The 27,733-nt window shown below is 42.9% G+C and overlaps 1 pseudogene; it reads right to left on the bottom strand.

Annotated features, from left to right (window-relative positions):
• Window positions 1-7,971, bottom strand: part of LOC108412933 — a 30,864-nt pseudogene extending 22,893 nt beyond the window's left edge.
• Between the last annotated feature and the right edge of the window lie 19,762 nt (window positions 7,972-27,733).

Below are 27,733 nucleotides of genomic sequence, written 5' to 3' on the forward strand. Positions count from 1 at the left end.
AGAAAAAAATAAATGTTGTGATACATTGTATCATAAAAAACTGGGTGTTGTGATATGACCCATCGCCCACCTCTAATCACGCCTGCTTAGATCACAAGGTGCTGCTCACTATTAGTACCTTGAATTAATAAAGCTCCATCAGGGGGGAGAGCTTTCTCATACAAAGCCCCCCAGCTCTGGAATAATCTTCCTGTTAATGTTCGGGACTCAGACACAGCCTCAGTCTTTAGTCTAGACTAACCACCTACACGTTTAGTGGAGCCTTTTTAAAATTAGTTCTACCCACTAGATAAAAGGTGCAGATCTGGGGGTTCATGGACATAGAGTATTCTCGGAAACTGAGCATGTCAGTGCTGTTGTCCTGTCACTCTCATACTGTCACGCATCCCTCTGGCTCAGAGGTTTCCATGCACTCTATCTCCCAGAATCCTCTGGGAGATCACATGAATCCTGACCCTCTAGCATGCTCCACAGTTCTCTCTCTCCTGAATACCAATCTGTAACACCCGTTGACGTTAGCTTTAGTATAAAGACTGGGCTTTTAGAATTATTCAGTGTGAGTTATTGCTTATTTCTTGAGCTACTGAGCGTTTATTTCCTGTAATGTCTTTTCTAATTTAGATTGATCTTCTGTATTGTGACTTACCGCTGTTTGCCTAACAGTTATGTTTATGTGTCTTTACTTGCTGCCCTTTCTGGACTTGACATGTATCTGTTTCCTAATAACGATTTCGGGTGACGATTCAAACAGTAAAGCCTTTTTTGTCTTTTTTATCCGTGAGTGTCTGAGTGGTTCTGTCATATTACACATGCATTCACACACGTCTGTTGATGGTGGAGCAGAGGGACTCTGACATCTTAGGGTCCACTCATTTCTCTCGTTACCTTCTGGCTGTCCTTTTTAGTTAGATATGTAATAGCTTGACCTGATGGAGTCGCTGATGCAATATATAGTATTCTGTCACACCAGAACTAACTATCTGTATTTTTCTTTGCCAAGCTAAACTGCCCATCCTTTGCAATCTGTTTTGGTCATTCTGCCTGCTTTGATGAGGTGCCCTTGTTTGCCTCCCTTCTGGACTAGCTCAACCAGCATGGAGCTTCCTGATCTACAATGTTGTACAGAAAGCCTCACCTGTATGCCACTCACCCTCCTGATGATTCTGGTGCATGTGCAGACTATTTAATCGTAGACATTGTTTCACCTGCCTCACAATAAGCTCTTCTTATATTCATAATAACAGATTATAGACTTTTAACAGTAGTCAATGAGGTTTATGGATTTAACTTTCATTTTCACTACTGTATACGCCTAACAGTGGTCAGTGGTTTTCACTGGTAACAGTGACTTATTTTCTAATATATATGTTATACATAGATATAGTTTCTCATTTTTGAGATACTGATAGGCTTCTAACAGTAAGCAGCAGTTATTGTAAGGGGGAGCGAGGAGGCGGACGCACACGCTGAGATAAGCGAGATTTATTATGGGCAAATCCAGGGTCGTGGTCATAACAGTCCAGGGTCAGTGAGCCGACACGTACAGATTTAGAGTATGACATGACAAGAACCAACACAAATAAAGACCAGGTACAAGGATACGATACAAAGACTGGTAAACGCAAGGGGCAAACACAGGGCTTAAATACATGGAACAACGAGGGACAGGTGAAAACAATCAGGGGCGGAGTTACACAACCAAAACACGAGCACATGGACAGGACTGGGAGGGGCCAACCGTGACAGTACCCCCCCAAAGGCACACACACTGAGGCATGCCACACAGAACCGAAAACAAACCAACAAGAAAGCAAAACCCAGAAAAAGACAAAACCCAAACTAGACAAGAACAGGCACAGACACCGAAGCCAGAGCAGAGGCAGAAACGGGCACAGAGGCAGAACCACAAGAGGCAGAAACGGGCACAGAGGCAGAAACGGGCACAGAGGGAGACACACCAGACACAGGAACAGACGAACCAGGACGAGGACAAAAAACGGAGGGAGGACGAGGAGGCACAACACAAAATGACGCCGACCGAGAGACGACCGGAGACACAGGACGAGGAAAACAAGAACGAACAACAGACCACGCAAAAGACAGGGGAACAGGCACCAAGACAGACACAGGAATGGAAACGGGTACAGAAACAGGAACAGAAACAAAAGGAGACACAGGAACGGGAACCACAACAGGAACGGGAACCACAACAGGAACGGGAACCGAGACAGACAACAGTAGGGAACAGGACAAAACCAGGAACCGAACAAGGCAGAAACAAAGGAACAGAAACAGACACAGAAGGCACAGAAGGACCACGGGGAACAGAGACAGAAACGGAAGGCCCAGGGGGAACAGAGACAGGCAAGGGCGGGATGGGTGGGAACAAAGGGGATGTAATATCCACGGAGGCAGGCGGGCCTGCTGCGACGTGCGCGGCGACTGGCGGCAGGTCCGGAGGCGCGGCGACTGGCGGCGGTCCGGAGGCGCGGCGACTGGCGGCGGGTCCGGAGGCGTGGCGACTGGCGGCGGTCCGGAGGCGCGGCGACTGGCGGCGGGTCCGGAGGCGCGGCGACTGGCGGCGGGTCCGGAGGCGCGGCGACTGGGGTGCGGCCACGGGATCCGGAGGCGCAGGAGTGCCGCGGGGTGCGGCCACGGGATCCGGAGTGCCGCGGGGTGCGGCCACGGGATCGGGCTTTCGGGCTGGGGATCTCTGCTCCAACCCGGAGGAACAGACAGACACTGGACCCACTCGGCCGTTTCCAAAGCTCACTCGAGCGATAGGCAGCTCGCAGTGACGCTTACGAACGAGCCGAGTCCCACAAAACAGGTCATCTGAATGCTCCTTCCGTCTGACCCCGTCTTGCACTGCAGGTCGCTCCTCCCTGCAGTGGCGCTCAAGACGGGCAGACCCAAGGCGCTTACCTGAGCTCTCGTCGCCCGGACACAAGGCGGGAAGGTCCTCCGCTTTCTTGCGGGACCGACGAGACGCTCGTGTTCCCTCTGCGCCAGGGGATTTGCTGTCTCCGGCTTGGTGGCGTTGGGACACGGCGAAACAGCCGGAGTTTCGTCCCAACGTCCTGTGGTGGCCAGTCTTTCTGTAAGGGGGAGCGAGGAGGCGGACGCACACGCTGAGATAAGCGAGATTTATTATGGGCAAATCCAGGGTCGTGGTCATAACAGTCCAGGGTCAGTGAGCCGACACATACAGATTTAGAGTATGACATGACAAGAACCAACACAAACAAAGACCAGGTACAAGGATACGATACAAAGACTGGCAAACGCAAGGGGCAAACACAGGGCTTAAATACATGGAACAACGAGGGACAGGTGAAAACAATCAGGGGCAGAGTTACACAACCAAAACAGGAGCACATGGACAGGACTGGGAGGGGCCAACCGTGACAGTTATCACTGGTTAAATACTTCTGTCCAATGACAGGGTAGTTTCTTTGTTGTCACTGTTAGCTACAACCAGAGGTGGATGTGTTAACCTTTTGAGTCTTGGTTTTTTTCTTCCTTTTGCTTTGAGGGAGTTTTTCCTGACCCAGATTCCTGTAAAGCTACTTTGTGGCAGTGCCTGCTATAAAAAGGGCTATATGAATGAGATTTGACTCAAGATGACTTTCAGCTTGCTAAGAGTTGGTCCAAGGAGTCACTGGTAGATCCTGAATCCAACTGATGCATTCCTTCATATGCATAGTCAAGTTCATATGCATGGGTTCAAATATCCTCTCCTTGGATCACCACCTTACCATGGTGGAGAGGTTTGCGTGCCTACATGATCCTAGGAGCTATGTTGTCAGGGATGAAAGCTCCTGGTAGGTCCTCTCAAGGCAAACAGGTCCTAGGTGATGGGTCAGACAAAGGCTGATCCAAAAACCCCATATGAAGAACAATACCAGGACCCAGCTTCCATCGCCTGGATTAGGGTTTCCGAGGTCTCGCCCTGGAGCCAGACCTGGGGGAGGGGCTCCTCAACGAGCGCCTGGTGGCCAGGCCTTCACCCATGGGTCCTGGCCGGCCTCAGCCCGAATGAGCTACAGGGGACCACTCTCCCATGGACCCGCCACCCGTGTGAGAGGCACTTATGGGGGTCCAGTGCAATGTAGATCGGCTGGTGGCTGAAGGCGGGGGCCTTGGTGTTTCGATCCTCGGCTACTGAAACTGGCTCTCGGAACATGGAACATGACCTCTCTGGCAGAGAAAGAGCCTGAGCTAGTGTATGAGGCTGAGAGATACTAACTAGATATAGTTGGGCTCACCTCAACACATGGCAGGGGCTCTGGAACAAAGCCCTTGAGAGGGGTTGGACTTTATTCCATTCTGGAGTTGTCCAGGGTGAGAGGCGTTGGGCAGGAGTGGGCTTACTCATAGCTCCCTGGCTCAGCGCCTGTATGTTGGGGTTTTCGCTGGTGGATGAGAGGGTTATTTCCCTGCGCCTTCAGGTCAGGGAATGGGCTCTGACCGTTGTCTGTGCTTATGCACCAATCGGCAATTCGGAGTACTGGAAAGTGCCTCCTGTGGGGACTCCATTGTCTTGCTGGGTGACTTCAATGCTCATGTGGGCAATGACAGTGAGACCTGGAAGGGCGTGATTGGGTGGAACAGCCTCCCCGATCTGAACCTGAGTGGTGTTTTGTTATTGGAGTCCAGTGCTCACCACAGTCTGTGCATAACAAACACCATGTTCGAACACAAAGGTGTGCATAAATGCACATGGCATCAGGACACCTTAGGCCGCAGTTCGTTGATCAACTTCATAGGTGTGTCATTGGATTTGCGATCATGTGTTTTGGACACCCGGGTGAAGAGAGGAGCGGAGCTTTCAACCGATCACCACCTAATGGTGGGTTGGATCAAATGGCGGGTGAAAATACCAGACAGACCCAGCAGAGCCAAACAAGTTGTGAAGGGTTGTTGGGAACGTCTGGCAGAGGAACCTACCAGAAAGATCTTCAACTTCCACATCCGACAAAGCTTCGATCGCATACCGATGAAGGCCGGTCACATCGAGTCTGAGTGGGCCCTGTTCCATGCCTCCATTGTCGATGCAGCGGATCAGAGCTGTGGCCGCAAGGTCGTGGGTGCCTGTCGTGGCAGCAATCCCCGAACCCGTTGGTGGACACCTCGGGTAAAGGAAGCCGTCAAGCTGAAGAAAGAGTCCTATCGGGCCTGGTTGGCTTGTGGGACTCTGGAGGCAAAAGATGGGTACCGAAGGGCCAAGCAGTTCACCGGGGTGGTGGTCCCACTTTTTAAGAAAGGGGACAGGAGGGTGTGTTCCAACTATCAGGCAATCACACTTCTCAGCCTACCCAGTAAGGTCTATGCAGGGGTACTGGAGAAGAGAGTCCGACCGATAGCTGAATCTCAGCTACAAGAGGAACAATGCGGGTTTCGCCCAGGTCGTGGAACACTGGACCAGCTTTTTATCCTCACTAGGGTCCTGGAGGGTGCGTGGGAGTTCGCCCAACCAGTCTACATGTGTTTTGTGGATTTGGAGAAGGCATTCGACCGCGTCCCTCAGGGGATCCTGTAGGGAGTGCTCCAGGAGAACGGGATGAGGGGCTCGTTGTTACAGGCCATTCAGTACCTGTACAAATGGAGCAGGAGCTTGGTTCATATAGCTGGCAGTATGTCGGAGTGGTTTCCAGTCAGGGTTGGACCCCGGCTTGGACAGGGTTGGCTGTTCACAATTCTGTTCACAACTTTTATGGACAGAATTTCTCGGAACATTCAAGTAGCAGAGGGTGTCCAATATGGTGGCCTCAGGATTTCACGTCTGCTTTTTGCGGATGATGTGGTCCTGTTTGTGTCATCAGGCCGGGACCTCCAGCTCTCTCTGGGCCAGTTTGCAGCCGAGTGTGTAGCTGGGATGAAAATCAGCACCTCTAAATCTGAGAAAATGGTCCTCAGTCGGAAAAGGGTGGCAAGCTCTGTCCAGGTGGAGGAGTGTAAATATCTTGGGATTTTGTGAGTGAAGGAAGGATGAAGTGAGAGGTTACTCTACTCTACATTCTGACTCTCACCTATGGTCACGAGCTTTGGGTAGTGACCGAAAGAAGGAGATTGCGGATACAAGCGGCTGAAATGAGCTTTCTCCGCAGGGTCACTGGGCTCTCCCTTACAGATAGGGTGAGAAGATCAGCAGAGGAGATTCGGGAGAGACTCGGAGTAGAGCCGCTGCTCCTCCACGATGAGAGCAGCCAGTTGAGGTGGTTCGGGCATCTGGTAAGGATGGCCTCTGGACGCCTCCCTAGGGAGGTGTTCCAGACATGTCCGATGGGGAGGTGACCCCGGGGAAGACCCAAGACACGTTGGAGGGATTATATCTCTCAACTGTCTTGGGAACGCCTCGGTATCCCTCTGGAAGAGCTGCAGGAGGTGGTGGGGGAGAGGGAGGCCTGGGCCTCTTTGCTTAGGCTGCTGCCCCCGTGACCCGGACTCAGATAAGCGGTTGAGGATGGATGGATGGTTCAAATATATTTGTTTGAGGCTCATTTGAAAAGAAAATGTTGTTCTCAAATTCAGAATCATGCACTAAATTTATTATTGATTACACTCGCTGAGCTTCTCTACCTATGTTATTTTGTGGTGTGTCTGTGCTGTGAAGCCCCTTCTTTAGTCATCTTATGTAGAAAGATACCAAACTGGTCAGAAAAGAAGTGATTCTGGTTATTCTAAAAGGCTGCCCTTTCTTCTCGCTGCTCAGACAAGTTTTTCATTTTTATAGTTCATGCCGAGTCATACTGTTTACTAAACCACATAGACTGCATAACCTAAATTAAGACCTAAATGTGGTCTGAGAAGTCTTATGGATGTAATTGTTGATGTACTTTGTGAGACTATTTATTTCTAGTGTTGTTAGTTTGTAAGGTCTTGTAGGTCCAGTTCAAAACTCAAGTAGCAACATTTGGATATCAAACAAGGCTTGGCTGATCAACTGCATTTGAGGTGAGTGGGAAATCACGAAGAAAAAATTTTATATATACAAACACACTTTATATACCCAAAAGTCGTGGGATAGCAGTAGCACAATGTTGTGCCAGCATTAAACATTCCATGGGCCACAATGCCACAGTAGACTGTGCAGTGGACATCCACGGATGATTAATGATTGTGACTGGCAGCATCTGGCTAGAATTGACCAAGTGAGCAGACAAGGGCCTCTGGCAGAAATCAAATCCACATTCAGTGCAGGAGGCCCCACACGCATAAATCACAGGTTAGTGCAGCGTTCTTCAGCTTCCATGGGATATGAGAGCAGAAGACTCACATCTGTTAACACCACAACACCGTCAACGATAACTAGACTCTAGAGGGCTGGCAACATGTGGCGTGGTCTGATGAGTCATGGACCCCAGGTGTCAATAAGACACTGGGCAGGCTGGTGGTAGTTCTGGTGTAATGCAGGACTGGTGTAATACTGGTGTAAGGTGTGTTCTCATAGAATGTGTTGGGTTCACTGGTCCACTTGAACAAGTCATTAACCATTTCACTGCTTGGTAAAGGTTTGTAGCCCTTCATGGACTTCATGTACCCCTCCAGCGATAGGATATTCCAGCAGGATTATCCACCGTGCCATTGGGCCCAGTGTGTCCAGATTTCTTTAGAGGAGCACTCTGGAGAGTTCAGACGAATGATGTGATGAAGGCCCAACATCTCTCCAGATGTCTTCTGTCCACTTGTGGAATTGATAGAGAGGGTCCTACCCCATACCAGTATAATGTGAACATGCTGCTATTCTACAGGTGTGTGGTGTGTGAAAATACGTCATTGGCTGTAGCCCTGATGGTAAGTGTGCTCCACCTTGTGGATAGGAGCTCTACAGTATTCTTCACTGTTAAAGCCATCTTTACCTCAGTCCAGCAGAACTGTCCTCCCCTCTGAACCCAATTGGACGGTCCATCGACTTGTCACTCTTCAAGGACACACAGCTGTGGTCAGTTGAGTCTGGCCTCTTCCTCTGAATCAGACTAAAACATTCCAGTAGGGGAAAATCATGTTACAGTCATGCAGAGGGCAAATGTAGAATGTGAACATGTTTAAGGTAAAGCTTTATGAACAGAGATGAGCAAAATAAACTTGTGTAGAAAAGAGAATTTGGAAAAATAGTGTGGACAGCCCTCAGTTACATGTTTAAGCTAAAATTGGAGCTACATTATCATTTGCATGACATGCTGTTTTCCACTTCTGTAGCATCTCCACACTCTGTGAGACTGGAACTCAGGGGTATGTTGGACAGAGCCAGTACGCAGCTACACTGCATTAGCACAGTAGTACTGAAGTCTTGCTCACTGTAAGAGAGATAGAAGTTGTGGATTGAACAATGAATAACTTGTAAAAATCACTTGCTGCATCCCATTTTGCAGAAACAGACTAAAGAAATCTGTGTCCAGTCTAGAACACTGCCATCGATTTCTTACTGATGCAGACACATTCAGACTGTGACTTTGGCAACAAACCACAAACTAACACCAGAGACGTTCAGTAAATGTGCAAATCCTCCGTGTATGTGGTGAACATTTCTAACCTGACAGTTACCGAAAGCGTCCAGGGTGGACTATCTGAAAATCTACAGCTGTACCAAGTACACTTTAACAGATGAATCATCAAAGAGAGGTATCTGAGGTAAGCGCTGTTTACTTTTTCTCTTTCCTTGCTGTGCTCACTGTCAGGTTACGTGTTGCTAAAGCCTGTAGCGTAGGGGCCCCTGATCATCCCCAAATCTGACAGTGGGTTTTTATTAGACTCACTGGTCAAACACCCGCTCAAAGACACGTAAATGAGGATCTGCTCAGGAGTTGGACGGTGGAGTGCAGGGGTGTCTGGGGAAGCTGCTGTGTAACTGAGTGTCCAGCTAATAAAACACACTGAAATCAAATGGAGTGTAAAGCTGAAATTGTCTGATATATCCACAGCGTCACTGGCTGTAGCCCTGAGGGTAAGTGTGCTCCACCTTGTGGACAGGAGCTCTACACTGTTCTTCACTGTTAAAGCCATCTTTACCTCGGCACAGCAGAACTGTCCTCCCCTCTGAACACATTTGGATGGTCCATTGACTCGTCACTCTTCATGGACACACAGCTGGGGTCAGGTGAGTCTGGCCTCTTCCTCTGAATCAGACTAAAACATTCCCGTAGGGAAAATCATGTTACAGTCATGCAGAGGGCAAATTGTGTAATTTGGATATTTAGCTTTTTAGGTAGAGTTTAATGAACACTGATAATGATAATAAATAACAAGAACAGAGCTAATTTACACGTTTAAGATAAAACTGGAACTACATCATTATCCGCAGAACATCCTGCTTTCTGGTACCGTAGTGCCTTCAAACTCTGGGAGGCTGGAGTTCAGGGCAGCTTTGTATGTAGTGTTAGCTCAGTAATGCTTTAGGCTTGCTTACTGTAAGAGAGTTAGAACGTGCACTAATCCAATAATGATGACCCTCATAATCAGACATTGTACTGATTTCCTGAGTAAACTCACTGAGTTTCTCTGCCCAGGGAGCTCTGTGTTGCTTCGGTGCTGTGAAGCCCTGTCTTTGGTCATCTTGTGTGGAGCTGTACCAAACTGTGGTCAGGAAAGAAGTGATTCCAGTGATCCTGCATAGCTGCCCGTTCTTTTAGCCACTCAGAGAAGTTTGATTCATTTTATCGTTCATAGTGAGTCAAACCTAATTCTAACCACATCAGCTCGTCTGCACAACCTGAATTAAGTCCTGCATGCAGGTTGAGAGATGTCTTTGTGAAAATGGCTTGAGAGACGATTTATTCCTGGTGTTTTTTAGCAAAATGAACCTGGTTTATCCAGTTTAAAGGGAAAGATGCAATATTTAACCACCACACATGCCTTGACTGATCACATCTGCATTTGGTATGAGTGGAAGACCGTGACGTATCTCCTTTAATTCTGTAAACTTACTCTGTATAATACACTGTGAACATGCTGCTATTCTACCTGTGAGTGGTGTGGGCACACAAGTCCATAATGTTGATGTAACGAATATATACGACTATATGTATGAATTATATACTACAATAATATAGCGTAGGTATGAGTTGTACAAGGTTGTAGTAACAGGTGAGTATGTAACTGATTCAGTCTCTTACTGGAAGCAAGTAATGTCCTAATTCTGGAAACAGATTGTTTGGAAAGTCTACACTAAATCAGAGGTACGTATAGGCCAATCAGAAGAAAAACCAGGATCGCAACTGAGCTTGGACAGTTACCCAAAATGACTCTGCACTCTGTGGATTGGAAGTGCGTTGACTCCCTTTTAATATAAAAAACAGGTAAGTAAAGAAAACCAACAAAACAAAAACAAAACTCAATATTATTACTACTACCTGGGTAGAAAATAAATTATTGACTTAAGTGTACCCTGTAGCAAGTCATAAGTGTGAACTTAAAGTAAAGTGATAACAGTTCACTATTTAGATAATGAATCCAAGCTTTCAAATGACAATACACAGTTTATGTATGTATTTGTATTAATGGATGTCTTTGTGTCACACAGCATATGGAACCTTTTGGAACGTCCAGTCCGTGGAGAGTGCAAATTGGTAAGTATTCCTCCTACCAGTTCTTGGAGGTATACAGTTCAACAAAAAGGATCAATACGTTGCAATTCAAGTGATGTCCAGGATACAGAAGAATCACCCTCTAGGTTAGAGTTTGGGAGGCTCGCCATCAAAGGAAAACTGAATCCACCACGATCACCAGGACAAAAAAAAACCTATGCAAAAGTTTCAGTTCAGCAAATAACTTCTCGTTCTCTAATGGAAAGCTTTCCCAATATATCTGCTCAGCGATAAGTCATTAAACACTGTTCCACTGTGTTTTGTCACGTAATTCAAACTTTGAGCTTGTTTTTTTTTTTTTTTTTTGTATAATCTCTTTACTGCAGGCGAACCTTCTGTCTCATCTGCTGGCTGGACACAGAAGCAACAAAAGAAAACGTGCCCGAGGAAAACTAACGCCCACATCTCCCCAACCAGCCACCCTATTGGCCGGCTGGATACAGTCTCATCCAATAGAAAAATGGCTAAATAAATAAATAAATAAATAAAAGTCCTCTTTTTATACCCATGTGCTTATTTATTGTGTAGAGTTTCTCAGTCTACTTAGCTTTTAGTTTAGCTGCCATAACAGTTAGTGATATAATATTCTGGTTCTATAACCTGGTTTACATCGGGTTCTGTTGGAGAGTTTTATCTTAAATCATTGCCCAGACAGGTTCTGTACTTGTATTTAATTTTGTTCTAATAAGGAACATGAACTCACTCCTGCAGAGGTATTTTGCTGCAAAGGGCATTAAAATGTAACCTTTAACATTCATGGTGTGATTTGCTAAGAGAGGATACTCTGTACGTACTGCAGTCCATAAATCTGACAGTGGATTTTTATTAGACTCACTGGTCAGACACCCGGTCAAAGATACGTAAATGAGGTTCTCCTGCTCAGGAGTTGGGCAGTGGTGCGCAGGGGTGTCTGGGGAAGCTGCTGTGTAACTGAGTGTCCAGCTAATAAAACTCACTGAAATCAAATGGAGTGTAAACCTGAAATTGTCTGATGTATCCACAGCGTCACTGGCTGTAGCCCTGAGGGTAAGTGTGCTCCACCTTGTGGACAGGTGCTCTACAGTGTCCTTCACTGTTAAAGCCATCTTTACCTCAGTCCAGCAGAACTGTCCTCCCCTCTGAAATATAATGGTTCTCCCATCGACTTGACAGTCTTCATGGACACACAGCTGGGGTCAGGTGAGTCTGGCCTCTTCCTCTGAATCAGACTAAAACATTCCAGTAGGGAAAATCATGTTAAATTCATGCAGAGGACAAATTGTGTAATTTGGATATTTAGCTTTTTTAGCTAGAGTTTAATGAACATTGATAATGATAATAAATAACAAAAACAGAGCTAATTTACACGTTTAAGATAAAACTGGAACTACATCATTATCCACTGAACATCCTGCTTTCTGGTAACATCGTGCCTTCAAACTCTGGGAGGCTGGAGTGCAGGGCAGCTTTATACGTAGTGTTAGCTTAGTAATACTTTAGGCTTGCTTACTGTAAGAGAGTTAGAACGTGCACTAATCCAATAATGATGACCCTCATAATCAGACACTGTACTGATTTCCTGAGTAAACTCACTGAGCTTCTCTGCACATGGAGCTCTGTGGTGCTTCTGTGCTGTGAAGCCCTGTCTTTGGTCATCTTGTGTGGAGTTATACCAAACTGTGGTCAGGAAAGAAGTGATTCCAGTGATCCTGCATAGCTGCCTGTTCTTTTAGCCACTCAGAGAAGTTTGATTCATTTTATCGTTCATAGTGAGTCAAACCTAATTCTAACCACATCAGCTCGTCTGCACAACCTGAATTAAGTCCTGCATGCAGGTTGAGAGATGTTTTTGTGAAAATGGTTTGAGAGACGATTTATTCCTGGTGTTTTTTAGCAAAATGAACCTGGTTTATCCAGTTTAAAGGGAAAGATGCAATATTTAAACACCACACATGCCTTGACTGATCACATCTGCATTTGGGATGAGTGGAAGACCGTGACGTATCTCCTTTAATTGCAAGCAAGCAAGCAAAATGTATTTATACAGCACTTTTTACAACAGGTGTTGTCACAAAGCAGCTTTACAAAACAATCTGTATTACAGAGAGAAGAGAAAAGAAGAAAGAAATTCCGGGTCCGAGCCCCCATGAGCAAGCCAGCGGTGACAGTGGCAAGGAAAAACTCCCTAAAAGAGGAAGAAACCTTGAGAGGAACCAAGACTCAGAAGGGTAACCCATCCTCCTCTGGTCGACACCGGATAGCAAACATTATTAGTATGAAGTATTATAGTAAAGTGGGAAAAGAAAAGATCTGAGGGTGAGGACTGCACAGCACTGTACAGCAAGAAGCTCAGTGGTGGTCAAACTGGTCCAGAAGGCTGGTGAGCAGCGGCACCAATCAAGGCAATAGAGGCAACAGCATCAGGCGCACAGGATGGGCAGCTGATCAGCTCGGCAGAGAAAGGAGAAGAAAAAACAGAGTTAGTACTGTAAAGAGTGGCTGACCACAGATTACAGTAAAACAGAGCAGTGTAGACTCCAGCAGGTCTAGACCTGACAGGGAAGACTAATCACCAAATGCTTGACTGTACAAATAAGTTTTTAGCCTAGACTTAAAGATTGGGGCTGTGTCTGATTCCCGAACATTAACAGGAAGATTATTCCAGAGCAGGGTGCTTTGTATGAGAAAGCTCTCCCCCCTGATGTAGCTTTATTAATTCTAGGTACCAGTAGTACGCCGGCACCTTGTGATCTAAGTAGGCGTGATGGTTCATAGTAGGAGAGGAGCTCACTCAGGTACTGAGGGGCGAACCCGTTTAGAGCTTTATATGTCAGTAATAGAATTTTATAATCAATGTGAAATTTGACTGGTAACCAGTGCAGGTTTGATAAAACTGGACTAATATGGTCAAATTTCCTAGTTCTTGTGAGGACTCTGGCTGCAGCGTTCTGGACTAGCTGAAGCTTGTTAAGGCTTTTGCTGGGACATCCAGACAGCAGGGCATTACAATAATCTAGCCTTGAAGTAATAAATGCATGAACTAGCTTTTCTGCATCCTGTAGGGATAATGCATTTCTTAATTTAGCAATATTGCGGAGATGCAGGAAAGCTGTTCTAGTGATATTAGTTATATGTGTGTCGAAGGACAGATCAGCATCTATCATGACACCCAGATTTTTAACAGATAAGCTTGATGAAACTGAGAGATTGTTAAGTGTTAAGTTAGACAGTTTGTTTCTGGCTAATTTTGAACCAAGAAGCAGGACCTCTGTTTTATCTGAGTTAAGTAGCAGAAAATTGCTTGACATCCAATCTTTTATGTCTTTTATACAGTCCTCAATCTTGCCAAGTTTAATTTTGTCATCCGGTTTGCTTGATATATATCAAGTCATCGCCATAGCAGTGGAAATTTATGCCGTGTTTACTGATAATGTTGCCTAGTGGTAGCATATATATTGTGAATAATATAGGTCCTAAAACAGAGGCTTGTGGAACACCATACATTACTTTTGCAGGAACAGATGATTCACCCTTTACATTAACAAACTGATATCGATCAGTGAGGTAGGACCTGAACCAGGAAAGAGCTGTTCCTGTTACCCCTACAAGGTTTTCTAGTCTATCTAGTAGGATAGCGTGGTCTATTGTGTCGAATGCTGCACTAAGGTCAAGGAGGACTAACAACGACACATTTCCTTGGTCCGTGAATAATAGAAGATCATTTATAATTTTTACTAATGCTGTTTCTGTACTATGATGTGGCCTAAAACCAGACTGAAATTTTTCGTGTAGATTATTCCTATGCAAATAAGAGCTTAATTGTTTTGCTACCACTTTTTCCAGGATCTTCGATATAAAGGGGAGATTTGAGATAGGTCTATAATTTGATAGTTCACAGGGATCGAGGTTAGCTTTCTTAATCAGCGGCCTAATTACTACAAGTTTAAAAGTTTTTGGGATATATCCGAGGCTAAGAGAGGAGTTTATTATTGACAGAATAGGCTTAGTTATTTCTGGTAAGATTTCCTTGAGTAGACCTGTAGGAATTGGGTCCAGAATACAGGTCGATGGTTTTGCAGAAGAAACTATTTTGATTAGTTCATTTTCTTGGAGTAATGTAAACGATTCCAGCCTGTCTGCAGTGACTCTAATATTCTCAGGGTCTAGACTGGAATTATAAGCCACCAGGTTTGTGGAGTTTAACTATGTGTTCAGAATTTTCTGTCTAATTTTTTCGATTTTATCACTAAAGAAATTCATAAAATCATTGCTGCTATAGGCTGATGGCATCTGGGGTTCAGTGACTGTTTTGTTCTCTGTTAGTTTAGAAATTGTGCTAAATAGTAATCTGGGATTGTTCTTATTGTTTTCTATGAGAGAGGAGAGACAGGCTGAGCGTGCTGCAGTAAGAGCTCTTCTATAGTCTATAAGGCTCTCCTTCCAGGCGGACTGGAACACTTCTAATTTAGTCAGACGCCATTTTCGCTCTAGTTGTCTGGCTGTCTGTTTTAGAGTTCGAGTGTGATCATTATACCAAGGGGCGAGTTTTTTCTGCCGTACTATTTTGCTTTTTAATGGAGCTACACTGTCTAACGTAGATCGAAGAGTATCCTCTAGGAATTTGGTCATAGTATCTAGTTCAGTAGGATCAGATGGACAGCTGACTGAAGTTGATAAGTGCGGGAGGTTTCTGATAAAGCTGCCAGCTGTGGAGGAAGTTATAGTCCTCTTAACCTGATAACATGGTGATGAGCGCATATTACCACTAAACTGGATTTTGTATGAGATTAAGTAATTCTGTAAACTTACTCTGTATAATACACTGTGAACATGCTGCTATTCTACCTGTGAGTGGTGTGGGCACACAAGTCCATAATGTTGATGTAATGAATATATACGAATATATGTATAAATTATATACTACAATACTATAGTGTAGGTATGAGTTGTACAAGGTTGTAGTAACAGGTAAGTATGTAACTGATTCAATCTCTTACTGGAAGCAAGTAATGTCCTAATTCTGGAAACAGATTGTTTGGAAAGTCTACACTAAATCAGAGGTACGTATAGGCCAATCAGAAGAACCAGGATCGCATCTGAGCTCGGACAGTTACCCAAAATGACTCTGCACTCTGTGGATTGGAAGTTCGTTGACTCCCTTTTAATATAAAAAACAGGTAAGTAAAGAAAACCAACAAAACAAAAACAAAACTCAATATTATTACTACTACCTGGGTAGAAAATAAATTATTGACTTAAGTGTACCCTGTAGCAAGTCATAAGTGTGAACTTAAAGTAAAGTGATAACAGTTCACTATTTAGATAATGAATCCAAGCTTTCAAATGACAATACACAGTTTATGTATGTATTTGTATTAATGGATGTCTTTGTGTCACACAGCATATGGAACCTTTTGGAACGTCCAGTCCGTGGAGAGTGCAAATTGGTAAGTATTCCTCCTACCAGTTCTTGGAGGTGTACAGTTCAACAAAAGGGATCAATACGTTGCAATTCAAGTGATGTCCAGGATACAGAAGAATCACCCTCTAGGTTAGAGTTTGGGAGGTTCGCCATTAAAGGAAAACTGAATCCACCACGATCACCAGGACAAAAAAAAACCTATGCAAAAGTTTCAGTTCAGCAAATAACTTCTCGTTCTCTAATGGAAAGTTTTCCCCATATATCTGCTCAGCAATGAGTCATTAAACACTGTTCCACTGTGTTTTGTCACGTAATTCAAACTTTGAGCTTGTTTTTTTTTTTTTTTTTGTATAATCTCTTTACTGCAGGAGAACCTTCTGTCTCATCTGCTGGCTGGACACAGAAGCAACAAAAGAAAACGTGCCCGAGGAAAACTAACGCCCACATCTCCCCAACCAGCCACCCTATTGGCCGGCTGGATACAGTCTCATCCAATAGAAAAATGGCTAAATAAATAAATAAATAAATAAAAGTCCTCTTTTTATACCCATGTGCTTATTTATTGTGTAGAGTTTCTCAGTCTACTTAGCTTTTAGTTTAGCTGCCATAACAGTTAGTGATATAATATTCTGGTTCTATAACCTGGTTTACATCGGGTTCTGTTGGAGAGTTTTATCTTAAATCATTGCCCAGACAGGTTCTGTACTTGTATTTAATTTTGTTCTAATAAGGAACATGAACTCACTCCTGCAGAGGTATTTTGCTGCAAAGGGCATTAAAATGTAACCTTTAACATTCATGGTGTGATTTGCTAAGAGAGGATACTCTGTACGTACTGCAGTCCATAAATCTGACAGTGGATTTTTATTAGACTCACTGGTCAGACACCCGGTCAAAGATACGTAAATGAGGTTCTCCTGCTCAGGAGTTGGGCAGTGGTGCGCAGGGGTGTCTGGGGAAGCTGCTGTGTAACTGAGTGTCCAGCTAATAAAACTCACTGAAATCAAATGGAGTGTAAACCTGAAATTGTCTGATGTATCCACAGCGTCACTGGCTGTAGCCCTGAGGGTAAGTGTGCTCCACCTTGTGGACAGGAGCTCTACAGTGTCCTTCACTGTTAAAGCCATGTTTACCTCAGTCCAGCAGAACTGTCCTCCCCTCTGAACTGAACTGGACGGTCCATTGACTCATCACTCTTCTTGGACTCACAGCTGGGGTCAGGTGAGTCTGGCCTCTTCCTCTGAATCAGACTAAAACATTCCAGTAGGGAAAATCATGTTACAGTCATGCAGAGGGTAAATTGTGGAATTTGGTTAAAGTTTAATGAACACTGATAACCTAAATAAACCTAAGTAAAAAGGGAATCTGTTAAAATGGCATGGACAGACCTAATTTTCACATTTGAGCTAAAAGAACATCCTGCTTTACGCTGCTATAATGCAGGGCGGCTTTGTATGTAGTGTTAGCTCAGTAATGCTTTAGGCTTGCTCACTGTGAGAGAGTTAGAACGTTCACTAATCCAATAATGACGACCCTCATAATCAATGAGTGGAAATTCACATAAATTAGATTGTATTCCAAACTGTTCTTCTCATTCTGTATATTTGTCATGTATAATACAATATGTAAATGCTGTTATCCTACTTCATTGTACAGAATAAAGAACTGCATGCAGTAAAGAATCTTTGTGTGCTCTTTGCTTATTTTGTAATCTCTCAAAAATTTCAACTCCCACTTATGAAAGTATGAGCTTCTCATTTCATTCTTTAGTTTCCCCATTATTCCCCGTCGCCCCCTCTCAACTTCCCATGTTAACACTGCCAGCACAAAATATTTTTAACCAGAGAGAGAGACAGAGAGACAGAGAGAGAGAGAGAGAGAGAGAGAGACAGAGAGACAGAAACAGACAGAGAGACAGAGAGAGAGAGAGAGAGACAGAGAGAGAGACAGAGAGAGAAACAGACAGAGAGAGAAAGACAGAGAGAGAGACAGAGAGACAGAAACAGACAGAGAGACAGAGAGAGAGAGAGACAGAGAGAGACAGAAACAGAGAGAGAGACAGAAACAGACAGAGAGACAGAGAGAGAGAGAGACAGAGAGACAGACAGAGAGAGAGAGACAGAGAGAGAGGGAGAAAGAGAGAGAGACAGAGAGAGAGAGACAGAGAGAGAGAGAGAGACAGAGAGAGAGAGACAGAAACAGACAGACAGAGAGAGAGACAGAGAGAGAGAGAGAGACAGAGAGAGAGACAGAGAGAGAGACAGAAACAGACAGACAGAGAGAGAGAGAGACAGAAACAGAGAGAGACAGAGAGAGAGAGAGAGCGCTAGAGAGAGAGAGAGCGAGAGAGAGAGAGCGCGAGAGAGAGAGAGAGCGAGAGAGAGAGAGAGCGAGAGAGACAGAAACAGACACAGAGACAGAGAGAGAGAGAGAGAGAGAGAGATAGAAACAGAGAGAGAGAGAGAGAGAGAGAAACTACATGATGCCTAAATGTTTTGTTAAATAAAGCAAATCTCTGCCGCTGTAAAACATTAGTGATTTTATCTTAGAAAGGGGAGTAAACTGTCTGTTTGAAAATACACTGAACGTGTAACAGTAAGTTAACAGAATAAAGTGGGTTACATTCTGATCTCATCATGTAAAGAACAATAAAAGAGCCAGACTAATGACTAAGTTTAAACTCCAAATGAGTTTTAAGACTCGACATAAAAATGTACTCATTTGAAAACCAGCCACCAAACTTAAAGTTGTATTTGAACATTTTTACCGAATGTTTTATCGGCTTGTCCAACTGGAGACATCTAACAGTGTTCATCGGGACACTGAGCTACCCAGATGGAATGCTTTATTTTAGCCTAATCTTTTACATTTAAAAATGAGTGTTCCCGTTTGGATTTTGGCAAGAAGGGTTTCACTTAATGATTATTTAATATCTGACATATATAAAGACTGTAGATAAAAATGTTTCTCTTAGCAGGACATTAAAGCGGAGACGTGTGAAATATGCAGAGGCATTTTCTGTTATACTTATTTCTTCTTTATGTTTGATTTTTTAATGAGCCGGATCCTTTACACGACCAGCCAACATCCTCTCCAACTTTCCTTCACCCCCACCTCGGAGCCTGGATGACTGGAACCACTGCAGCTGTGCTAAAGAGAGCGAGAGGGACCGTCTGTAAAGAGCAGCTACTGAAATGCTCAGAACATGAACACGTTCGTATTTTCGCAGTTCAGTCAGTCTAAATATGCATGTGGTGCTCCTGCAGACTGTCTAATCACAGCCTTACAGCACAGTCTAGGGTTTAAAACTGTTACCAGCAGGACCTGCTGGAACTGCATCATACTTTACTGTTCATCTGTTATTCAGATACTGTGTGAAAACTACAGACATACAGTAGAAAGAAACTCAACCATGACCTAATATGACTTTACTGAGACAGTGAAGTGCACAAATCTGCCACCTTTAACCTGGACAAAGGGAAAAAAATGCTACTGTGACATTTTTCATTATGTTAATAATGTTACCTGCAGATATAAAATCACTCATAGTTTATTACAAGACATCTTACACACAAACTACAACCTTTAACTTGGTGAACATGACACACCTTCTCATTCAGTGGTTTTTCTTTATGTTTAAAAAAACTGAAGAGACTGTGAAGGAACACAGTTCTACACAGAACTATAGAACCGTGAGCCAACACTACCTCCACACAACACAACTGATGGTCTCAAACACACTAAAATGACAAGCAGTTCAACAAATTAACTTAAATCAAAATGAATAAAATAAACTAAAAGATTAAATGAAAAGAAAAACCATTGAATGAAAATCATCCAAATTTTTGACTGGTACTCTTTGGTTGAGTTTTAGTGTTTTGTGGTTTTTTTTGTAACACATCTATGACGACTGATCTAAGATCACTTGACAAACGTATGACAACCTTTAGTTTGATCAAATTTACCTTGGCTGAATATTAATTTATTAATTTTCTTAAGTTATTAATTAAATTGCTGTGGTGACACAGTATCTAGTTTAAAAATGGATTGTGTTGTGATTTTTGAGGATATTTCTTAAATATGTAATATTACAATATGAACATAAGTCCCATGCCTGGTGGAACTAAACCTGGCAGGGTGTTCTCGTGCACATCTCTGACACTCCAGAAATGCTGGAAGTTGAGATGTGAACGCGTCTCCGATTGCAGTTGTGGACATTATCACAACTCTGCTTTCCAGGTCTGTGTGCTGCTCCAGTTCTGCCTCCCTGTGCTGCTCTGTCGGCCTATTTAACTCACATACTATGTAAAAAATAGTTCTGGCCACCTTAAAAAATTATATTGAGAAAGTCATTTATTTGCACTCAAAACATTTATTTACTCAAAACAAAACATTAGAACAATACAGATAATATTAATACAATACATAGTGAATATATGTATGCCAGTGTGTTCTCTTAACCACTTCCAAACCTCTCCTTGTGGAAGCTCAGTGTTATTTGTAGCTTGCATCCAACACTGGATTTGGCTAATGAGTCCCTAATTAAGCTAAATGGTTTTAAACAACTGTACAAGTTACTGTCTTAGTACAGGGTCAAAAGTCACAGGACACTGTTTTATTTTATTTCATTTTTTTATGCTGTCACAAGCCTCCACGATGCTGAAGGTGGTGTTTGTTGTGGATTTTCTCAGTAAATACAATTTGTTTGAGATGAGCCCAGAGATAAAAGTCGATAATAAAATAAAAAATAAAATAAAATAAAACCTGTCCTGTGACTTTTGACTCACCCTATATAATACAGTACTGTATTAGCATATTTATTTTAAAGTTATATGGTCATGGTTGCAACATAAATAAATTCTTTTAACTGCATGCTTAACTGTCTACGTCTTTTCCACACATATTCTTATGTGTAGGGTCTTTTGAATTGTGTCTTGCACAACATCTCATGTTTTGACCCTGTTTCTGTTTACCTGTGTACTGAGTCTGGGCTTTGATGACCATATGTGTTGGACTAGGCCTAATAAAGCTGCCACAGTGCCCCATTTGATGCACAGTCAAATATCATAAACCTACAACAACCTCTGGTTAAAAAAATGTTCAATTGTTAAAATGAAATGATTTTTAATATAATAATAAATTGTTATGCTGACAAACCCATGTGACATACGGATCTAAAATGTGTATAGAGATAAACTCATAAAACTATAATTTTAAAAAAATGTAACTTAGGAAACAATAAGTAATTTTAGACATGTATGCATTATGGATGTCACAGTAGAATTTGTTTTATTTACAGAAAAGTCACTACAAATTGCACCAAGGCATATTTTACTAAAGGTTGTAGTATGTTTGATGGCTCTGTACATCGTATGGATCACTGACTATAGCACCTTTATTTATTTATTTTTGTGTGCTGTGTCTCAGTAAAGTCATATTAGGTCATGATTGAGTTTCTTTCTACTGTATGTCTGTAGTTTTCACACAGTTTCTGAATAACAGATGAACAGTAAAGTATGATGCAGTTCCAGCAGGTCCTGCTGGTAACACTTTTAAAACCTACAACCCCAATTCCTGTGAAGTTGGGACATTGTGTAAAACATAAATAAAAACAGAATACGATGATTTGCAAATCCTTTTCAAACTATATTCAATTGAACACTACAATTGTTACACTACAAAGACAAGATATTTAATGATCAAACAGATAAACTTGAAGAATTCCACCTTCAAAGCTTCAACAATTAGTGTCCTCAGTTCCCAAACGCTTATTGAGTGTTAAAAGGAAAGGTGATGTAACACAGTGGTAAACACGCCCCTGTCCCAACTTCTTTGTGTTGCAGGCATCACATTAAAAATGAGTGAATATTTGTAAAAAACAATAAAGTTTATCTGTTTGAACATTAAATATCTCGTCTTTGTAGTGTATTCAGTTGAATACAGGTTGAAAAGGATTTGTAAATATATTTGTTATTTCTGTTTTACACAATGTCCCAACTTCATTGGAATTGGGGTTGTAGTTTTGCTGTTACTCACTGACCTTAGCTATGAAAAGGTACTGACTTTATCACAGCAGGAAATACGACCCGTTTAGTTTTGATTTCTGTTTTAATTTCCTGCCCAGACTCTTATGAGCTTCTGCCCAACCCTGGGCTATAATGTCTGTGAGTGTTGTGCCTAATAAAGCTGTTTAGTGCATCTATCCTGCCACAGCGATCCATTTGATGCAGACAAATATCACAAACCTACAGCAACCTGTATCATCGTATTCTGTTTTTATTTATGTTTTACACAACGTCCCAACTTCACAGGAATTGGGGTTGTAGAATGTGGTATAGGATTGTAAAAGACACTACATGCATATTTAGACTGACTGAACTGCTAAACATATGAATGTGTTCATGTTCTTTATTGTTATTTCAAATCATCTGCGGGTTTCTAGTCTTGAACATAACACTAATCTCTGTGAATGTTTTCCGTTTCTGAACAGTAACAGATCTTTGCAGACGGTCCATCTGGCCCTCCCCTGCGACCTACTCACAGCATACTCCACAACTCTAGACCTACTCACAGCATGCTCCACAACTCCAGACCTACTCACAGCATACTCCACAACTCCAGACCTACTCACAGCATACTCCACAACTCCAGACCTACTCACAACATGCTCCACAACTCCAGACTTACTCACAGCATACTCCACAACTCCAGACCTACTCACAACATGCTCCACAACTCCAGACCTACTCACAACATACTCCACAAATCCAGACCTACTCACAGCATACTCCACAACTCCAGACCTACTCACAACATACTCCACAACTCTAGACCTACTCACAGCATACTCCACAACTCCAGACCTACTCACAGCATACTCCACAACTCCAGACCTACTCACAGCATACTCCACAACTCCAGACCTACTCACAACATACTCCACAACTCTAGACCTACTCACAGCATACTCCACAACTCCAGACCTACTCACAACATACTCCACAACTCTAGACCTACTCACAGCATACTCCACAACTCCAGACCTACTCACAGCATACTCCACAACTCCAGACCTACTCACAGCATACTCCACAACTCCAGACCTACTCACAACATACTCCACAACTCTAGACCTACTCACAGCATACTCCACAACTCTAGACCTACTCACAGCATACTCCACAACTCCAGACCTACTCACAGCATACTCCACAACTCCAGACCTACTCACAACATGCTCCACAACTCCAGACCTACTCACAGCATACTCCACAACTCCAGACCTACTCACAGCATACTCCACAACTCCAGACCTACTCACAACATGCTCCACAACTCCAGACCTACTCACAGCATACTCCACAACTCCAGACCTACTCACAGCATGCTCCACAACTCCAGACCTACTCACAACATACTCCACAACTCCAGACCTACTCACAGCATACTCCACAAATCCAGACCTACTCACAACATACTCCACAACTCTAGACCTACTCACAGCATACTCCACAACTCCAGACCTACTCACAGCATACTCCACAACTCCAGACCTACTCACAACATGCTCCACAACTCCAGACCTACTCACAGCATACTCCACAACTCCAGACCTACTCACAACATGCTCCACAACTCCAGACCTACTCACAGCATACTCCACAACTCCAGACCTACTCACAGCATACTCCACAACTCCAGACTCCAGATAGTTTATCTAGTAACTTCATCACGACTGAACTCTGCTCTGGTGCTCGGTAAAGACGCCCACCACCAGCCGGAGAAATAGAGACAAGGGACCGTCTACCAGTTGCGTTACACAGTAAAAAAACGAAAGTGAAGACCGGCGGGCAAAGAGCACTTCAGACTTTATTATAAGAGAATTCAGCCTGAGGAGCTGCAGTGCTCCTTTATTAGAAGAGACACATGACAAACTCTTATTTCGATCATTTTAATCTCCACTGAATTTGCCTGTTTTTGTTTATACTGAAACGACAGCTAGCCGTCACATTAACAGTAAATAATGAATAGGTGGACTTTTTAATGTAAAAGTACCTCAAAATGCATCACATTAGGCACAGAAGAGATTCATTAATAAATGAATATCAGTGAGACCTGCTGCCCATCAGCTCCCTGACCTCTAGCTTATGTTAACAGGTGTGAACCTCTACAGAGAGTAAACACGTTCACAGCCTTCACACTGTATTTTCACTGATATCAGTTTTACCGTTAAAATCAGCCGCTTTGATTTTACTGTATTATATTTCACTAATCATGCTGATCACTTCATACAGAACCAGACATTATTACTGCATTTCCCAGTTAAACAGCTACACAGACTCTCACAGTGCACTGCCTTGGGTTACTCTACTCTATCTTTATTTTATATACATTCACATGACGTACAGATCGACTATAGACTTCATGAAAAGTATGTCTTGGTTGAATTATCGGAAAAAATCTCATTAAAATTCAATCAAGCTAAAACTTTTTGAGTGTGCTTCTGTGCACTAAGTCATTAAAAATCTACATGTTGAATAAATTTATTGCTATAAAAATCATCAAACTTCAACACTGTAATGAATTTTTAGCTACAGGTTGCTGTAGGTTTGTGATATTTGTCTGTGCATCAAATGGATCGCTGTGGCAGGATAGATGCACTAAACAGCTTTATTAGGCACAACACTCACAGTCATTATAGCCCAGGGTTGGGCAGAAGCTCATAAGAGTCTGGGCAGGAAATTAAAACAGAAATCAAAACTAAACGGGTCGTATTTCCTGCTGTGATAAAGTCAGTACCTTTTCATAGCTAAGGTCAGTGAGTAACAGCAAAACTACAACCCCAATTCCAGTGAAGTTGGGATGTTGGGTAAAACATAAATAAAAACAGAAAATTATGATTTGCAAATCCTTTTCAACCGATATTCAATTGAATACATTACAAATACGAGATATTTAATGTTCAAAGGGATAAACTTTGTTTTTTGCAAATATTCACTCATTTTGAATTTGACGCCTGCAACACGTTCCAAAGAAGTTGGGACAGGGGCGTGTTTACCACTGTGTTACATCACCTTTCCTTTAACACTCAATAAGCGTTTGGGAACTGAGGACACTAATTGTTGAAGCTTTGTAGGTGGAATTCTTTCCCATTCCTGCTTGATGTCCAGCTTCAGTTGCTCAGCAGTCCGGGGTCTCCGCTGTCGTATTTTGAGCTTCATAACGCGCCACACATTTTCAATGGGAGACGGTCTGGACTGCAGGCAGGCCAGTCTAGTACCCGCACTCTTTTACTACGAAGCCACGTTGTTGTAACACGTGCAGAATGTGGCTTGGCATCGTCTTGCTGAAATAAGCAGGACGTCCCTGAAAAAGACGTTGATTGGATGGCAGCAGATGTTGCTCCAAAACCTGTATGACCCTTTCAGCATTAATGATGCCTTCACAGATGTGCAAGTTACCCCTGCCATGGGCACTAACCCCCCCTGGGGGCGTTTCTGGGTGTTGTTGATATGTGGCTTCGCTTTGCATGGCAGAGTTTTAACTTGCACTTGTAGATGGAGCGACGAACTGAGTTCACTGACAGTGGTTTTCTGAAGTGTTCCTGAGCCCATGTGGGAATATCCGTTACAGAATGATGTGGGTTTTTAATGCAGTGCCGCCTGAGGGGTCGAAGGTCACGGGCATTCAATGTTGGTTTTCTGCCTTGCTGCTTACTTGCAGAGATTTCTCTCAGAGAGTCTTTTGATGATATTATGGACTGTAGATGATGAAATCCCTAAATTCCTTGCAGTTGCACGTTGAGAAACGTTGTTCTTAAACTGTTGGACTATTTGCTCACGCAGTTGTTCACTAAGTGGTGAACCTCGCCCCGTCCTTGCTTGTGAATGACTGAGCCTTTCAGGGATGCTCCCTTTATACCCCATCATGACACTCACCTGTTTCCAATTAACCTGTTCACCTGTGGAATGTTCCAAACAGGTGTTTTTTTTAGCATTCCTCAACTTTCCCAGTCTTTTGTTGCCTCTGTCCCAACTTCTTTGGAACATGTTGCAGACATCAAATTCAAAATGAGTGAATATTTGCAAAAAACAATAAAGTTTATCCGTTTGAACATTAAATATCTTGTCTTTGTAGTGTGTTCACTTGAATATAGATTGAAAAGGATTTGCAAATCATCGTATTCTGTTTTTATTTATTTTTTACACAACGTCCCAACTTCACTGGAATTGGCGTTCTATGTTAAATAACACTTTTCCATGTCTAATAGTCACCAGTCTGTGTATAAAAGATTACAGCAGGTAGGAGGTGAGCTTTTACCCTTCTTGGAGCGTTTTGGTGCTCAGAGTGCAGGCACGCCCAACCAGCACACGTCCTCAGCTGGGCTCCTGCACACCCTCCTCAGCCTCAGTCTGAGTCTGTGTCTGGTCCTGGTTCTGAGTGTGAGCCCGAGTCAGAAATTGAATCTGAGTAGTTACTTATCTTGGTAGGTGGTGTAAACTATATATATATATATATATATAGTTTACAGTTTCCTTTTCTTTTTATAGCTTTAAATGACAGCACTGGTACATATTCTTAAGTTGATGGTATTAAATGCATTTCATCCGTTCTAACAGTACCCAGTGATTTTCACCACTTGATCTGTAATTTTTTTATTCCGGATCATTATAGTCATAATTCTCTAAATTTCTCATGGTTGTAACAGTTATTTCCACATTCACATGAACTGTAAGTCTGTATGTCTTCTCATACTAGTACAGTTAATCAGACTTTTAACTTTTAAACTCTGTCCTCATTTTCTAACTATTACTCCGTTTAATAATATTTTCCCCTTTTTCATTTTCCTCCCTTCTCATGCAGCTCACTGCCTTTCTCACTGCACCTCAGTCACAAATCACCTTTAGCACTATTTCATCTTTAAGCGTAAGTGACCACATAACCCAATGAAAAAAGCCTGTTCCCACATAAAGCAGAGCTGTAAAACAGGTGTCTGCTTACCTTTTACTGTAGTGCACTGTGGGCAGCCCTTTCTTCAGAGTCACGGGGTGGCGGTCCACTATCGATCTGGTCTAATAACACAGCGGTCTTTCAGGTTCATCACTTGTCCCCGTACAGGCCACCATTTATGCCGTGGCCTAAAGCTATAACCTCCTGGCCCAAAGCCCCGACATATGAGGTTTAAATACTAAGACTATTCAGTACTGTGGTTTTGTTCTGATTATTGTCTAATCACTTTCAAAATAAACAAAAATAAGAGTCTCCAACCAAAAATAAAAAAGAAGAATGAAAGACTTCAGCCGCTGGGTTCTTGAGGATGGGAGGAAAAGGCCCTCATAATTTATTGAGCTTCAGGTGGCAGGACGGTTTCACTTTAGCAGATTGTTCTCACTACAAATCACAACAAAATCTATGAAAATGTGTTTGATGAAGCAGAGCTGTGTTTCAGTATATCTGCCTGCTCCATACAGCTGGACTCTGACACTGCATTAAACTTTACTAAAAGCTCACACGGAGGCTCAAATCAGCCAGGCTGATGAAATTAGTCCCATTTTTCTCTGTGAGTCATTCATAATTCTTTATAAATCCTGACTGAATGTTTCATCCTGAAGTGAGAAACTGGGCTTTGGAGAGTCACTGACCTTTAGGGTTTACCTGATTTGGGAAAACTTTCTCAAACATAGATATGATTGGGTTATGATTTTATACATAAAACAAAGGAAACAGATCACAAAGGAAAAAGTTG

This window comes from Pygocentrus nattereri, chromosome 11 (genome assembly GCF_015220715.1).
Source record: "Pygocentrus nattereri isolate fPygNat1 chromosome 11, fPygNat1.pri, whole genome shotgun sequence".
Classification (NCBI taxonomy): domain Eukaryota; kingdom Metazoa; phylum Chordata; class Actinopteri; order Characiformes; family Serrasalmidae; genus Pygocentrus; species Pygocentrus nattereri.